The sequence below is a fragment of the Megalobrama amblycephala genome, linkage group LG15 (genome assembly GCF_018812025.1).
Source record: "Megalobrama amblycephala isolate DHTTF-2021 linkage group LG15, ASM1881202v1, whole genome shotgun sequence".
Taxonomy (NCBI): Eukaryota; Metazoa; Chordata; class Actinopteri; order Cypriniformes; family Xenocyprididae; genus Megalobrama; species Megalobrama amblycephala.
In genome coordinates, this window is record NC_063058.1 from 20,628,609 (window position 1) to 20,639,296 (window position 10,688).

At 36.7% G+C, this 10,688-nt stretch overlaps 1 long non-coding RNA gene across 1 annotated transcript in view; it reads right to left on the reverse strand.

The window, feature by feature from the left end:
• Window positions 1-7,338: 7,338 nt before the first annotated feature.
• The window catches only part of LOC125247563, an 11,212-nt gene continuing 7,862 nt past the window's right edge, over window positions 7,339-10,688 (reverse strand). Inside the window, exon 4 of the long non-coding RNA XR_007180112.1 lies at window positions 7,339-7,749. This is a non-coding gene — a long non-coding RNA (uncharacterized LOC125247563). The remainder of the gene's footprint in view (window positions 7,750-10,688) is intronic.

The following is a 10,688-nucleotide window of genomic DNA, read 5'->3' on the forward strand; positions in this document are numbered from 1 at the left end:
CATCAAAGTCTGACGAAGCTCAAGTCTGGCATGCTGTATAACAAACGTTATAATTCATTCAACTGTCATTCATAGTTAGGATGTATGGAGAGATCTCTACAGATAGTGAGGCCATCATATGCCTTATTTTGGTGTAATAACTTTCATTAATGTCACTAACAAACATTATATGGGACTTTGCTTCGCTATACTATGCGGTATGTTTTCATGTGCCCATTATACCTAGCCTACATGTATTAATAAAGCCTACTGAAAAAAACAAAAACAATTAAACTCACCGTTTTTAAAGACAGAAACCATAGTTTCTTTCCCAGTTTTTATTTATTTATTTATTTTAAACACAATTAGGATAATTTTTTAATAATTTTGCTATTTCTTTTAAAAGCCAGCAATGAAATTTCCTCTCTCAAGATCCATAAAGGTACTAAAAACATATTTAAATCAGTTCATGTGAGTACAGTGGTTCAATCTTAATATTGTAAAGCGACGAGAATATTTTTGGTGCGCCAAAAAAACAAAATAACGACTTATATAGTGATGGCCGATTTCAAAACACCGTTTCATGAAGCTTCGGAGCGTTATCAAAGTCCTCGGCGGCCATCTTTGAAACGCCTCTCGGGCATCCTGGGCATCCATGCAGCTCCTATTTCTTTGAATGGGGAAACATCAAATTCTCTAAAGCTGTTTGCCAAGCTTTCGATTAAATTTCATATTTGAAATCACCAATGAAATCTGACAACAACTGTCTCATAATTTTTTTTTCCAAACGCTCGAATCATGACAAAAAAATTTATTTTTTAGGCTGGATCAAGCTAATGCGCATGCGCAGACCTAAATGCGCGTCTCTTGTGCCTCATTTCGGAGGCGAGCGTCTGAGTGTTTCTATAGAAACCAGTGCTTCTAACGGCCGCTGCAGTGACGCGATGACTTTACCAGTCGGCGATTGGCTCTTATTTTGAAGGCGGGACTTATTCCGCCATATTGCGCGTTACACTTTACCCCATTCAAAACAATACAAGTGACACGTCTTGTGTTATTCTATCCGCTTGTTAAGTCGTGACGTAAGGAACGCCGTTTCCGGGTCCAAGCCTCGACTCGTTTCACTTGAGAATGCCATCGACGGCCGTTTATGAGCGCTATTTATTCATTTTAAACATCAATCATTTTAAAAAGTTAAACATTTTAAATAGGCCTACTTACAGTCTACACAACAGTCTCCATGCTTACAGCGTCACAGATATTAATATTTTAACGATTTATAAAAGATGAATCATTGTCTGGCCATCTGGAATTTTGGTATGGAGATAAATGTTATAATTATATATTTTTTGTAGTATTACACCACATCGTGTGTGTATATTAGCACCATTTGTTGTTTTCTTGTGGTATGAGATAGAGCGTTAGGACCCGGAAGCGCTGCCGCGTGACGTCAGACTTAACAACCGAATAGTCTTTGGCGTTATGAATCAGCGTGTCGAATCAGTGGTTTGGAGCGCCAAAGTCACGTGATTTCAGCAGTTTGGCGGTTTGACACGCGATCTGAATCAAGATTCGACACAAAAGATTCATAACACTCCAAAGCTTCACGAAGCAGTGTCTTGAAATCGGCCATCACTATATAAGTAGTTATTTTGTTTTTTTGGTGCACCAAAAATATTCTCGTCGCTTTATAATATTAATTTCTTTGACAGCGAAAGTAAAAATAATCCTCTGTATAGACCAGGGTGAAATACAGACGGAATTGTTGCAAGACAAAATGATCAGATGATGACCAAATGTTGGGCAGCCAATCAAATGGATAATCTTGGGAGGTAAAAGAAGAGCTCTCACATTCATAATTCACTCGCTGGGTGAATACTTGATGGTCCAGATTAAAGATTTAACTTTAAATTCTTTTTAAATTGTTAAAAGAGACATGAATTTAGTAGATGTGCCAAGTGAAGTGAATGTTCTGGGTTAAGCTCAATCGACAGCAATGAAAGTGAATGTGCAAAAGCATAAACGTTAAAATACTGTTTCAACAGTATAGCCACTAGACGTAAAGAAAAATGTGTTAACATTAATATAAATTGCTCAAATAAATCGGCCATCACTATATAAGTCGTTATTTTGTTTTTTTGGCGAACCAAAAATATTCTCGTCACTTCATAATATTAATATTGAACCACTGTACTCACATGAACTGATTTAAATATGTTTTTAGTACATTATTGGATCTTGAGAGAGGAAATGTCATTGCTCCCTATGTAGGCCTTACTGAGCCATCGGATTTCAACTAAAATATCTTCATTTGTGTTTCGAAGATGAACGAAGGACGTACGGGTGTGGAACGACATGAGGGTGAGTAATAAATTACATTATTTTCATTTTTGGGTGAACTAACCCTTTAAGGCTGTGTTGCCATTTTTTATGGCAGTTTTAATAAAAGTGAAATCTAAAATATTGCTTTCTCATGCAGGGTTATTATCATTAACTAAAACTAAAACGGAAATAATTTTGATAACATATATATATAAATAAAATATATATATATAAAAAACTTAAATGCATTGTATTTTAGTTGCCAAGGCAACATTTCTAATTTTCATTTAGTTTAATTTGAAAAAAAAAACTAAAATTAAATAAACTAAAACTAATAAATAAAAAAAATTATTAAAAAATATACAGACATTAAAAAAATAATAATAAAAATGACAAAAACAAACTACAAAATCACTAAAACTTTTACTAAAATTAAAGGTGAAACAGAAAATATAAAAATTAAAAATTAAAAACTATAATAGTATATCAAAAATACTAATATAACACTGTTCTTATGTCATCCAAATACTCTTCTACGCCTGCTTAATGGGTGACGCTGGACAGGAGTCTATAAATAAACATACAATCCATAAATAAATTCCGACTCTGGGGACTGACCGAGATTAAAGGAACATTGTGAATTTATGAAACTGAGAATGATATCATTGTGCGGCACTGCCCTATTTTTTATCAAGGTGTGAAAATACGTATCAAGCCCACATACAACAGCACTTTTTTGTCTTGGGTTGCATGAACATTTCATTTAAGTCTATAACACAATGCTGATTAGCCTTTCTCTTGTCGATCACATTTTATTTATGGCGTTATTTTGTCTATTGACTTTAGCAACTCCAAAACAATAGACTTCTACCTCCAAATGGATTAAATGATGTACCGGAGGCGGTTGTGCTACTTTATCCTGAAGGCACATATTGATTGCTTTATAAATTACTGTCAGCTAACATCATTTCATTTCTTCACTGTCACCATGAGATACTGCCCGCTTTTCCATACAGCAGTACATTTCACCTAGCTGCCCACAAGATAACCAACTGTTTTTTATTCACTGCAGAAATAGACAAAAGAATATTGATCTTATGATTCAGGTCTTCTTGTTGCTCTATCCCCACAGCCCTGAAACCTCTTCAGCAGTCCAAAATGAAAGGCAATATGGGACATTCTCTTCAAGGTCCTTTACTTACGCATAACCATTGACATCAAAGATGATCTCTCAGCACCTATTTGAGTTTTACTTGAATTTAGAGTTACAGAAACTCCTTAAAACAAGTAATTGCAGTTATCTGTTTGGAAATCACAAGAATAAAGATATTAAGAGATAGAAACACATTCAGTCAGTCAATGTGAAATCAAAACTGACCCTAATTGCTTGACATAACCATCTCCATTTTCAAGGTTATGAAAATAACACAAGATGGGAGGAAAAATATATATTTAAATGCTTTTGCGTTCAAAAATTCTGCGTTTCCTCTAAAAACCTTGTGTTCGCTCTCAAAACCTATGTGGCCCTTTCAGAAACTTTACTTTTCAAAAGGTTTTGTGAGCTAATGCAAAGTATTTTCAAGGGAATGCAAAAGCATTTAAAGGTACAGAGCCCCTAAAGGGACATGGTGGTGAAAAAAAAAAGAAAAATGAGGGAAAAAAATAAGTCAATGCTTTTGCGTTCTCTCACTTCCCCCCAGAAACTTTGTGTTCACTCTCAAAACCTTTTGAGCTCTTTGAGAGCAAATGCAAAGTTTCTCTGCAGAACGCAGTGTAACAGTACATGTATTCTTCCAGAACCGTACGGTACGGACGTCACGGTTCAGTGTATGCAGTCAGACGACGAATACAGTCAGTCACAGGCGATCCGCACTCCAATCCAGAAGGGGGCGTATGCAGTAATAGAAGAAGAACAGATGAACTAGATATTCTAGTAATCTCTCAACCAGTGTTTCAACCACAGAAAGACATCAATAAAACAGCTTGAGAATAATATCTCACATAGCATTACATTTACCTCAGGCAAGTCATTTATTGTCCACAGCATGTTAGTTCACTAGAGAAATGAACTCTAGAGGGGAGCATTTCAACTCTGTTGTTAATTGTAACCTTTAATATTATAGTAAGAAGAAGGGGCTCCCTGTAAATAGTTTACAGCTTTAGCTGAGATAGATTAGCTGAGATTTTTTATCCTTGAAATGTTAATTATATTTTAATCATTTTACATTAGCGTTGACTAAGCATTTGACTGCAGATTGTTTTGTAAACAAGGTACAACAGACAGTTCACAAAGAAACTTTTGTTGAAAGATGAAGAAGCCAACTATATTGGATCTGACAACAGCTACTGTACGTCACAAACCGTAAGTAAACAATTACGTAATTCTTTGTCTGTAATATGGATAAAATCTTCAAAACAATTACTCATGTGCAATAGCAAGTGGGCGTTGATATTTTTTACTATGCAATGACGTTAGCCAATCATAACAGTGGCCGTTTACTGACAAGGCGAGGCCGCTGGAGAGATAATAATGAGAGGCAATTGCAACACACGCCTCACGAGCAGCGGAACTTTTATTATGTCACAGTCGCCGGCGCCGCTTCCGCTTTTCCCGTCATGAGTATGAGGTAACGCAGCTCTGTTTATCATATTAGACACATTTGAGAGTGTTGAAAATGTTATAACGTTTCTCTGTGCGTTCGCTCGGCGGCTGCTGTGAGACACTGTTACACACAGCAGTAAGATAGATCGATTTTAGAATATATTAAATGCTGGATGGCTTGTGTTGAAAAATGGCATGCAATTCATTTTAAAACGTATTGTATGATGGAGAAAATGCTGTATTACTGTTACTAAAGATAAAGCTGCATCTGATTATGCTATGTTAGCTACTTCACAAAATAGTGTTTTTCTCTGAGATATGGTAAAGCATGGTACTCGCAAAAAATCAAGAAAATTAGATTTAAACAATAAGACTAAGGGCCCTATCTTGCACCCAGCGCAATTGACTTTGTACACCGACGCATGTGTCATTCCTATTTTGCACCCGCGCAAAGCGCGCTTTTCCCTACACAGAAGCACGTCGCTAAACTAGTGAATGAACTTGCGCTCCCTGGGCGGTTCAGCGCAAAAAAGGAGGTGTGTTCAGGCGCATTGCCCGCGCATTGCTATTTTAAGGAGCTGAAAATAGACTGCGCCATAGACCAACTCAAACCTGGTCTAAAGTCTAAAGTCAATGGCGCAATATTTTTTTGTTAGAGCGCGTTGGTAGAAACTGCGCCTCTGGGCGCGTCCACAGTGCGCATTGACTTTGCTTATTACACACAGGGATGCGCATCACACAAACATGCCAAATATTAAAAACAAAAGGATTACAGTGTAAAAGAATATTATTGTGTACATAAATATAAAAATGTAATGATGAATAGTCATTGCGGGTATTAGAATTAGGCTACCTATTTTCAATTCAGCCTATTACTACTTATAATGATGAACGAAATTGGCTAATTAATTGAACAATCGTGCCAATACACACACACACATATATATTAACTGACTCATCGCGTGTACGCCATGTAAATAGCAATCCGCCATGGCGCGAGCGCATCTCGCTCTTAAAGGGAATGGGAGATGACACTCTGATTGGTTTATTTCACGTTACGCCCAAACCACACCTATGAATAATGAAGCTACTTCAGACCAACCCATTTTAGATTTGCGCCGGGCGCAAGAGCCATTTATCCCGCCGGGAAAATAGCAACAGCGCCGAGACCCGCCCACAAAGTTACTTGCGCTTCGCGCTTTGACACTTGCGTTTCAGATCGTTAAAATAGGGCCCTAAATGTGTTGAGCTATATAACAATAATTAGTTTTCTGTCTATAAATATATCAAAACAGTTGTTCCCTTGTCTATTAAAACATGTAAATATTAAAGCGTCTTTGGTGTTTCCATGGTTTCTACAAAATAAAACCGGAACGCGGGTATGACGCAATTGACAGTCGACTCCTCACACGTCCAGGAGCCTTGGTTAAAATTGCAATTTTCTCACGATTTACAAATAGTTGCAAACATTTGGGATATTGTAAGTACTCAAGTGAACAAAATATAAATGGCCTAGTGGTTTTTGGATATTTTACTGCAAAATTCTTACATATTGCACCTTTAAATGAACCTCAAGGAACATATTAAAATATTTTTTTTAAAATCCATGTCATGACCCCTTTAAATACATTTTTTCCTCCCATTACATATTTTTGTCTCATAGGTATTAAAAACCGACTTTTTTTTACTTGGAAATATCTCATATAAGGAAGTAAAATTAGTTGTGAATGCCGTTTCACATGGACTTTAACGCAATCAATAAAGAATCTTAGACTTTATTGATGTTTCAGATTATTAGTTAGCATTTGACATCTGCTTTGATTTGTGATGTTGTTAATCAGTTTTCTGTCTAGTTTCATGGTGGCAAATTTATCAATGACTTAGTTGCACCTGAACTGAATCATTTGCTGCACTTCTTCCTTCTATGGATTGCCAACCAATACATAATTAGTTAATCTGCAGGGCTAGAAGCTTCTTTTAGCTCACTAATGGAGCTCTTACCAGGAGATCAAATAGCAGTTCGGTCAATGATGAGGGTTGTGGATAAAAGAGATGATGATGTCACCTATAGCCCCGCCTGTATGATTGCATGAGAAAATCCCAAGCCTGAAACGCAGTGCACAAACAAACAATAAAAACAAAAGAAAAAAGTGTTTTTTCATAGACCATCATACATGTACAGCATCTTTCAAATGTGTTGTTAGTAATTGCATCAGATGAACTGAAACTAATAAAACCCAGGACAGTTGCTTGTTTGTGGCAAACAAGCTTTGCTATTGCATGTCTTATGACCTGCTGATCTCAGAGGGAGACAACTTGTGTTTCCCAAGACACAAATAAGACCTTCACAGAAGAAGTGTCAAAAACCGAAACTTCTAAAACAAGATAAAACTTTCACCAGGTGCTTCAGACAGACTTATTTATAACACAATGGCAAAATGAATAGATCTTTCTCAAAGGATGGCATTTTCTGTCCTCTAACTAGATTTAGATGGCTGCCTCTGTCTTCTAAATTTAGATGAAGAAAGTGAGTCAGCCCAGAAAGTCAATATTAATGGTGATTTATTGGAGAGTGAAAAAGAAAATGTATCCTCACAGGACAGTCAGTGTGAGAGCACCTGGCCCACAGGCTATGAGGTAGCAGCTTCAGAGGCAGCTCTCCGAGGCACACTGAGGTGGAGGCAGTACAGTGAGTCCCTCACACTACTGGCCTCTGCTGGCTGACCGGACCACTGCACAACACTGACACATCCTGTGCATGTGATTTTACCAAGTACAGGAAATGTTCCAACATCTGAAGGGGATGTGGACGCAGCTCAAACAAACCTTTCAGATGTGCTGCCATTCTGGAAAACAGAAGAATACGACGCAGAAGAAGAAGTAAACTTGTGTTTCTTGTTTGAAAAAGTAACTCAGATATTTTGTTGTAAATGTAAAAGTAATGTGTAACTTTACTAGTTACTTGAAAAAAGTAATCTGATTACGTAACTCATGTTACTTGTTATGCATTACCCCCAACACTGCCGCCATTCATCCATTCCCACCCCTTTCCTGTCTGAATTATACTTTCCAATAAAAATACACTGCGTTCCAAATTATGCAAGTGACATATCAGTAAGATTTCAGTAGAATAAACAGATTTTAGTTTTTATAAGAAAATGTTTGTTTGTTTATTTATCCATGTCTTTTTAGATAACTGGTATCAATCTCAGACAAAATAATTTGCCAGGTCTATGAAACCCTACTTAGAGGTTGTTCCACATTATTAAGCAAGTCACAGTTCTCATGCAATATGGGGAGGAAGAAAGATCTTTCTGAAGATGAAAAACATGTAATGGTTCAATGTTGTGCAAAAGGCATGAAAACAACTAATATTTTGTGAAATTGAATGGAGACTATCAAATTATCATAAGATTTGTGAGTGATTTAGAGCACAGCAGAACTCGGTCAGATAAAGGCTTATTAATGAAAGTTCCTGTCAAAAAAATTAATTGTATTAAAAGGGCAGCTATAAAAAAGCCAGTGTTGAGCAGCAAACAGGTATTTGAAGCTGCTGGTGTCTCTGGAGTCTTGAGAACCTCACCATGCAGGCTGGCAGTTGTGCGTAAAGATGCATTTCAGCCATCACTAACCAAACCTCACAAAGAGAAACATTTACAGTGGATTTAGAAATACATGAAGACTCATTTTTAAATAGTTTTTTTCACTGACTAATGCTATACTACAATGGATGGTCTAAATGGATGGATTTCTGGATGGTTGGTGAATGGCCACCACGTTCCAACAAGACTGCGATGTCAGCAAGGAGCTGGCGGGTGATGATTTGGGCTGGAATATTGGGAAGTGAGATGGAAGGTCCCTTTAGGGTCTCTGAGGGTATTAAAATGACTTTTGCAAGATATGTGGAGTTCATAACTGGCCATTTTCAGCTATGATATAAAAAGGAGGATAGTGCCTTCTGAAATACAATGCACTATTTGTACAATGCACTATGCACTATCCTATGCTGCCAAAAAACCCCACAGCAATAAAACTGTTTGAAAATGTATTTGTAAACCCACTGTAAATATTTCTCTTTGTGAGGTTTGGTTAGTGATGGCTGAAATGCATCTTTACGCACAACTGCCAGCCTGCATGGAGAGCTTCTTGAGACTCCAGAGACACCAGCAGCTTCAAATACCTGTTTGCTGCTCAACACTGGCTTTTTTATAGCTGCCCTTTTAATACAATTAATTTTTTTGACAGGAACTTTCCTTAATAAGCCTTTATCTGACCGAGTTCTGCTGTACTCTAAATCACTCACAAATCTTATGATAATTCGATAATCTCTATTCAGTTTCACACAATATTAGTTGTTTTCATGCCTTTTGCACAACATTGAACCATTTCATGTTTTTCATCTTCAGAAAGATCTTTCTTCCTCCCCATATTGCATGAGAACTGTGACTTGCTTAATAATGTGGAACAACCTCTAAGTAGGGTTTCCTAGACCTGGCAAATTATTTTGTCTGAGATTGATACCAGTTATCTAAAAAGACATGGATAAATAAACAAACATACATTTTCTGAATCTTACTGATATGTCACTTGCATAATAATTTGGAACGCGGTGTAAAGGCAAAAAGCCCAGAAATAAAATAATAATTAATCTGAATGGGACATAAAATGTAAAATAGGAGCTAAGAGAACTTAGTCAGGGTAGCGCTATATTTAATTTCTGAGAGGAATGAAAATGAGTCTGTGAGGAATAACAACATACCGACTGTTCAGCTAATGAAACATCTTTCCAAAAGACTTTCTGTGGTCAAAAACTCTAAACAATTGTGAGTTTTGAAAATTACATGTGAAGGTCTATTTGACAGCCATGAAATTGTATTTATATTATTTTTCTGAAAAATAGTTTGTTATTAAAGTGGTCCTATTATGCTTTTTTTTTTTTTTTTTTTACATTTTCAACTTTCTTCAGTGTGTAATGTTGCTGTTTGAGCATGAAAAGGGTCTGCAAAGTTACAAAGTCACTCCAAAGGGAGTTATTTTCTATATTAGTAAGCACTGTTTCTGAACTCCTTGAAACGCCTTGATTCTAGTCTTGAGTTTTCTTCCGGGAACAAAACTGACACAGTATTCCTTATTTAAATAATTCCCACCCAAGCGATGCGCAAAATAAAGTGGCAAGGCCTGGTTGAACTGCATTAGTAATCTGCAACTCGCTGTCATAGTAAGCGACATGACCTTTATGAAACACACTTGAAGTGGTTGACCAATCACAACACACTAGTTCGGTCGACCAATAAGAGCACATTGCGCTTTTCAGAAGGAGGGGCTTCATAGAGACAGGAACTAAACAGAGCTTTACTTTTTTTTGAACATTCAAGCACAAAACCCTATTCTAATAGACCCCAAAAACAAATAGACCCCCTCCCCCCGACCAAAAACATTTTTAACTTGACACTGACTCTTAAAAATGCAGCGTTCACTTGCAAAACACTGAAAAAAATGGAAGTGAAAAAGTGTTTAACCTTCAAAACCCAAAGCTTTCTTCTCAATCCACCCAGCTTGTTTGAAATTAAGCTGCAAAAACTTGCGATTCAAAAACTTTTATAGTCATGATGTCACAACCTAGCATGTTATACTATGCCTGCCCAAATCAACAGAAAATATTTACACAAAGGTTAGCATATTAGGAAAGGTCATTCTTTTACATATAGAAGTGTTTCATTTGGAAGGTTTAAAGAAATGAAACAACTGTTTGCAATGCAATAAAACTTAAAGGACACCACAGAGA